The sequence below is a fragment of the Convolutriloba macropyga genome, chromosome 5, assembly GCF_964194025.1.
Source record: "Convolutriloba macropyga chromosome 5, txConMacr16.3, whole genome shotgun sequence".
Classification (NCBI taxonomy): Eukaryota; Metazoa; Xenacoelomorpha; order Acoela; family Convolutidae; genus Convolutriloba; species Convolutriloba macropyga.
The window spans coordinates 3,188,751-3,196,250 of NC_134472.1; the positions used below are offsets into that span (position 1 = coordinate 3,188,751).

Sequence of the window (7,500 nt, forward strand, 5' to 3'; positions counted from 1 at the left end):
TTAGGATTTTCTGCAAAATTTAAGAAAATAACTTGAATTTCGTAACTCAAAGTCATACAACTTGACTCCAATTACACTAATGCTCGCTCTGTTAGTAATATGTTCACCAGATGACATTTACGAGTGGTAATTAAACATTACATAACTGACATTTACAGTTGAAGGGAGTATTCTGTTCAGGAATTTAATCTGTTTACAAAGCAAATTATTAAATACGAAATTAACCATATTAAGACAATGATTATGTAGAGAAGTTGAACATTAAACATAGCAATATGGCGTGATAATTGAAGGTTCATCAAAAACTAACATAAAACATTTCTGACACAACATTTGACATCAAAGCAATCTTTAAAACAGGAAAACTTAGTGTATTATTCAAATATTAACCAAAGTTTGTTCATAACTGAAATGGAAAGTATGAATTTGCCCACATATCAAAAGCTGTCATAATCTTGGCATTGCTCGTGACATTTAGAAAGCGTATTGACACAACGCAACTAATTGATCATATAATTATATGGCAAAAACTAGATGGAATTCGAAAAAGGGAAAATCCGCCGTTCAGGGTAAAGTTGCAAAGTCGATGAACGAAATGAGCATCGAGACTAGCACCAATGGTTAGAGTATCAAGTGAAAAGTATGCCCAACCCCCCCTTTCAGGGTCCTAAAACCAAGTCCCTAGGAGCTAGAGCACTTCAAAAGTACAGCACTTTTTCAAGGTCACCCGACTATCGGAAACAAAAGTTGTGACCTTGAGATGAAAACTATTGAAACTGAAAGCACCGCATAAGGGAATGAGAATACATATGAGAAATATACACCAGTGACCTTGACGGTCTTTCACCAAAGTTAAATATTATTTTTTCCAACATTTTAGTATGTTTTTACATTATTTCTAATATTAAAAATGCATTATTGATCGAACTTGACGCAATTCCGTCGCTCTAGCAACTGAGAATTCCCGGTAGAGGGCATAGCTATATACTCATCATCAAACGATCTAATAATTTGATATAAAAAAATTTAAAATATTAGTTTTGACCGCAACATAGCCGGCCCAGTTTTTGGTCACAAATCCAAAAACAACATCACTTGCGGTCACAATTTACAGTGATCAACTTCACAATAGGTCTTTTGTAGCTACCCGTTGCAGTTTTTACTAGCGCTGATCTGGCTATTTGGTCGTCACTCTTATGAACTTCTTGAATTCTTCCTAACGGGAAGTTGAATGGATGCACATTCTTATCGACTATCCAAACCAGGTCACCAGTTTTTGGCTCGATAAGTTCTTCCTTGGCCCACTTCGTAAATATTTTTTGGCAAATACTCAGACATCCAACGACTCCATACGGCAACTAGGATGCTATGTTGACCTCTGAACAGCTTTCTGTAACTCGCAGTAGTTCCAGAAAACAACGCATTTGGCCAATTAATGCTAATTTGACCTATCAGAAAGTGGTTTAGTGTCAGTGGCTGTAAATCGGTGAACTCTCCACTAATATCCGTAAGTGGTCGGTTGTTCATTAACTGCTCAACTACACAGAGTACTGTGCGAAGTCTGTCTTCAGTTAAGCTCTGTTTGCCGAGAACATTGTACAAAGCTTTCTTGCAAGATTTCACAAGACGTTCCCATACACCTCCAAAGTGAGGAGCTGCAGGCGGGTTGAAGGTCCACTTGATGCTCTCCTCTGCCAGTCTACTTGCTATTTCGTCTTTCCTGAGCTCCTGGCAGGCTTCCTTGAACTCTCTAGCCGCTCCAACAAAATTTGTTCCATTGTCAGAGATTATTGACTGAGGTTGACCTCTTCTTGCAATGAACCTATGAACAGCACCATTGCAAGCTTCAGTGTCCAAGCTGTCAACCAGTTCCAGATGAACAGCTCTAACACTCAAGCAGGTAAAGAGACACACCCATTTCTTCATTGTACGTCTGAACATCTTTACTTCAAACGGTCCGAAATAATCGACACCGGTATTTGTGAATGGTCGGACATTATTCGTCACTCGGTGTGTCGGTAAATCTCTCATCTGTGGAGTTTTACCGCTAGTAAACAGTCGACATGTTACACAATTGTGTTTCACTGCTCTCAGCGCGCTTCTTAATCCAAAAATCCAAAATTTCTTCTGTACTTCGTTCCGAATATACTCCACCCCTTCGTGATGAAAAATTTTGTGCTGATAGCTCAGAAACAACTCAACTGCTCTATGTTTGCTAGGCAAAATAACAGGGTGTTTTGTCTCGAATGGTAAATTAGTTCTCCTCAGTCGTCCTTTTTCTCTCAGGACACCGTTAGAATCAATGAATGGAGATCAGGAAACAATTTTGCTGTTTGAAGAAACAGTTTTCCCGGATTTCAAGTCATCAATTTCTTTAGAATAGACTTCCAGCTGAACTAATTTCCAAATCAGTTGTGCAGCTTCATCCAGTAGTGAATGCACTTCAGAGTTTTTTCTGGCAAGCGATAAAATCCAAGCAATTGTTCGCCTCAATCGGTTGTATTGGCTGTATCGTTTCCAATCGACTACACCAATTACTTCGTTTGCCACGTAAACTTGAACATTAATATCCTGCTCGGCTGGAAGTTGATTATCTTCGTTTAACAAGATCGGTTGTAGCAGCCAATCTGGACCCTTGATCCAATTACTGTTGGCTATGTCATCGAAGCTGAGACCTCTTGTTCCAAGGTCGGCTGGATTCTTACCACATTCTACGTGGTGCCATTCGTCCACAGTTGAAGTGTCGAGTATTTCTGCTACTCTGTTTGCAACAAAGGTAGGCTGTTTCTCGTTGCTCGATCTTATCCACTGTATAACTGTTGTAGAATCAGACCACATAAAAACTTTATGGAAATGAATTGAGTGTTCCTTCATGATTGTGTCTTTCAGTCGATTCCCGGTTAATGCTGCCATGAGCTCAAGTTTTGGAAATGTATGATGCTTTACAGGTGCAACTCTGGCTTTTCCTTTCCTATGATAAAGGATACTTTACGCTCTGATTGATTGTTTTCTGTTACAAGATATGCTACCGCACAAAATGCGTCCTCTGAAGCATCACCGAAAACGTGCAACTCATTTCGAATGTTTTCGCTCGACATTTCATACCATCTGCTGACTTCAAACATTTCACCGGCATTCAATTCTCCGACCCAATCCGAGAATTGATCACTGAGGTTCTCGTCGATAAAGGAGTCCCATTGTTGTCCTCTTGTCTGCCATATGCCTTTCAGGATTATTCTTCCGCGGATAACAAATGGAGCTAGAAATCCCAAAGGATCAAAAACGCTAGAGACAATTGATAGCACTTTTTGCTGGGTCCAATATTTTTCAGGCTTAAACTGTAAACCTCTGCATACTTTCAGCGTGTCGGTTTTATTGTTCCATTCTAATCCAAGAATCGTCAGGGCCTTGTCATGTACTTCATCTTCATCAAAATTAGTAGCCCACTTGGTTAGTTTGAAACCACCTTTTGCTAAAAGAGCAATTAATTCTGCTTTGACGTCAGCAGCTTCTTCCCGACTCTGCAGCGAAACAAGTAGATCATCCATATAGAAATTATGGCACGCTATGTAACTAGCTCGATCTGATTTTTCAGCATTGTCCGTTGCACATCTTTGTAGCGCAAAGTTTGCACAAGTTGGAGACAATTTAGCGCCAAATATATGTCTATTGTACTGATACGTTACTAACTGATCATTTTCATCTGACCATAGAAACCGTAGAAACTTTCGATCTTCCGGTTTGACTTCAACTTGAAGTAACATTTCTTCAATGTCGGCACTCAAAGCATATCGGTTCTCTCGGAATCGTGACAAGATTCCCATCAGACTGGCTAGCAAATCCGGACCTGCTAAAAGCATGTCGTTGAGACTTGTCCCGCGAAATTTGCTGGCTGCGTTACATACTCTTCTCACTTTGTCGGGTTTGTGAAGATTCAAAACTGGGTGATGTGGTACATACCAGACTTGTTGATTGATTGTTGCTGCCAAGTCGCTGCTAGAAAGAATTGAGATATATTCTTTACTAAGATCTGAGTTAATTGTTTCTGTATATTTCACTTTAAGCAATTCGTCTGTCTGTAATCGACGCTGCAACCCTCAAAGTTGTCCCAATGCTGATGAAAAGTTGTTGGATAAAGCTGGTTGTTCACCGTTCCATAATAAACCAAATTCATATCGTTCACCGTTGAATTTGATCGTTGAATTCAGAATCTCGGTGGCTAGTTTGTCGTCTTTTGTTCTCTTGTCGGCAACTTTAAGTGTTCCGTAGGACTCCATATCCCACCATTTCTTGACAACTTCAGCTAGTTTCATGTCGTCATTGTTGGCTACATGACACGCTGCGCTGAGTTTTAGCTGATTAATTGGAACTGGACCACTGACTGTCCATCCAAGTGGTAACTTAATAGCCCACGGTTTGTTCTCACCGCCATTTTTGTATTCGACGGGTCGAATCAGTTCATAAGCATTCTGGCCTAGAATGATCGCAACTTTCTTCAAATCGATCTGCTTGAAACCCACACACTTCAAGTAGGGATACTTCTCTTTCATCTCCTGGACATTGTAAACGCTTGTTCCAATTTCCAAGTTCTTTTGACTGTGAATTGTGAGTAGCTTTCCTTTGTCCTGCATACAGTTAGCCGGCCCAATTGTAGCCTGAACCGCTCTGCATGTTGTAATTTGTGTGCCGTGAATTCCAGTAACATTTAACGACACTGGTTCTCCACGTAATTCAAGCTTTTCTAACAAGTCTTCATCCACCCACGTCTGAGTGGACCCCGTGTCACAAACAGCAAGAGTGTTTTCGAATTTTCCTTCATCTCCGAAGATTCTGACACGTGCTATTTGCATTAAACCTCTTATTGACTCCACATTGCTGGTTAAATTAGTCACTTCTGTCTTGTTAATGGGTTTCAAGTTTTCCGACCTTTTCTTGTAGTGAAGCAACTTGTTCTGGGTTTTCTCACAGCCATCAACGCCACAATTTCTTTTCCTTGGACAGTCTTTTGCTGCATGGTTATCAGCAAGACAACAAAAACATAGCTTCTTTTCTTTAACGACATTGAATCGTTCATCTATATTCATGTTCTTAAACTTATCGCAGTTCCAGACCCTATGATTTGAACCTTCGATAGGACATTTGTTTTCGGTCCGAGTTTTATCGTCATTTGAACTGAAGGCTGACTCGCTGGGCTTTGGACTTTTCTTGAAATCAGGTTTCTTACCGAACTTTGTCGTTTGTGTTTCGAATTTTGACGATGTAGGCGCACAATGAACCAATCGCTCATGTACTTGCGCTTCTTCTTGCAACCAAATATTAAACTCGACCAGGTTTGGTATTCGTCTTGCTTTGGTTGGGGCCTCTATAAAGGCAAACCATCGACGCTTTGTATCTAACGGCAACTTACTGACCGCAATATCAAGGTTACTACAAGAAAACAAGTCGTTCGAGTGACCAAATTGCTGTAGAATGTTCACAAAGGTTGATACCGTATCAGCAAACTCTATCAAGGATGATAAGTCGCTAAATCTAACCTGTGGGAAGTTCTGAATTTTGGCAAGTTGTGAAGAGACAATGTGATGAGGCTGGCCAAACTTTCTTTGCAGTGTGTTCCAAGCCTGATCGTACATTAATCCAGAGTAGCCCATTCCATTGACAGCTCGTTTTGCTTTTCCAACAAGCAATGTCTTCAAATGGCTCATTTTCTCGTCTCGACTAATACTGCTGCTGTGTTTTGTAGACAGAAACATTCCACTCCATTCAGGCCAATCCAATGGATTACCATCAAATTCGCGCAATTTTTATTTTGGCAAACTTCTGTTACCATTGTTGGTTGGTTGTGAAAAGATATCATTACCGTTGTCTCTTGGAGACAAGAATGAGTTTGAATAGGCGTATCTATCAGGTGAAAATCGTCTATCTCTGCTTCCCAGAGGTGTACTTTGAAATCTTGTTTGCTGCTCAAATGGATTTTCGATATCTTCTCCTGAACTGTACTGCTGTCGATACTTTGTTAAACGACTCGAATAACTATCTGTCTTTAAAAAAGAACTTGATGGACGCTCCACTTCTGGCAGTTGAACTTTGAGTTTTTCTGCGTACTCATCGTATTCCTCGTGAAGTTCTTTCGGGGAAAATTCGTCATCAAACTCTGTTTCATTTGATTGTTTAGATTTGTCAGAAGTCTCTCCAGAAGAACTTTCTAATTCGGCTTCCATCAAGCGAAGTTGAAGTTTTTCCTCAACTTGTCTCATCTGTTCTTCGTGCTCTCTTTGCTTTCTTTCAAACTCCATTTGAAGCTTTTTGGACTCGATGTTGGCCTTCTTTTTGGCTTTCTCCTGTCTTTCTTCAACTTTCTGGAGCTTTAGCAATCTCTTCTCCTCCTCTCTTGCAAGCTTGTTCTCCAATGAGTAATTACCAGATTTACCCACTTGACTTGTGTTTTGAGTCGGCCTGTCGCTTTTCTCTTTCTGTGAGCCACTGCTCACAAGGTTTACGCCATTGTCCTGAGGAGTACTGTCCGTTAGAACTGCTGCATTTGGAGCATCTTCTGCCAATGTAGTGAATGTGGAGACTGAAACTTCTCCAAACGAAACCATTCTGTTTTCTGATGCTGCTGCTTTTAGATCGAAAAGATTCAAAATGTAGCATTTGTGATCCGTTAGACGACTTCTGTAGTCAATACATTTCTCTCTTACCTCAGAGCAACCAGTTCCACCGTGTTTGGCCTCTACTTTACTCAGCTGATTGAGTAACTTGTCTTCTTCTTCGAAGTATGCGTCAACTTCAGATCTAGCTCGAGCAAGACGATAGTTTCCTTTCAACAATCGTATTAACTCTTCTCTTTTTCTTCTGAGTTGGTCATATTTCTGATTCAAATTAACCAAGTCCAAAGAGTGCTCTCGACGGCCACGTCTGAATGGAATAATGATTTTTTGTTGGGAAGATGCTTGTTGTTTTGATGAAGAAGGCATCCACTTCTTGGCAACCTTCTGAGATTTTGTCGACTTCTTGAACATTTTGATAATAAATAACAACAAATATTATCCTTTTAAATGTTCGGGGAGAATACGGACCATTAATGTTATGGCTGATATTAGTAGTGAAAAAATTAAAAATACCTTTACGCACGTTCTGGTTCGTTTAAAGCTTTAGAAACTTTTCTTGACTGTAATTTCCTTAGAATTTTCTGCAAAACTTTAAAAAAAAATAACTTGAATTTCGTAACTCAAAAGTCATACAACTTGACTTCAATTACACTAATGCTCGCTCTGTTAGTAATATGTTCACCAGATGACATTTACGAGTGGTAATTAAACATTGCATAACTGACATTTACAGTTGAAGGGAGTATTCTGTTCAGGAATTTAATCTGTTTACATAGCAAATTATTAAATACGAAATTAACCATATTAAGACAATGATTATGTAGAGAAGTTGAACGTTAAACATAGCAATAAGGCGTGATAATTGAAGGTTCATCAAAAACTAACGTAAAAC

At 39.7% G+C, this 7,500-nt stretch overlaps 1 protein-coding gene across 1 annotated transcript in view; it reads left to right on the forward strand.

Annotated features, from left to right (window-relative positions):
* LOC142339723 (uncharacterized) overlaps positions 1–7,500 on the forward strand; it is a 28,339-nt gene that overhangs the window by 5,513 nt on the left and 15,326 nt on the right. The gene's annotated exons all lie outside the window — the stretch shown is intronic.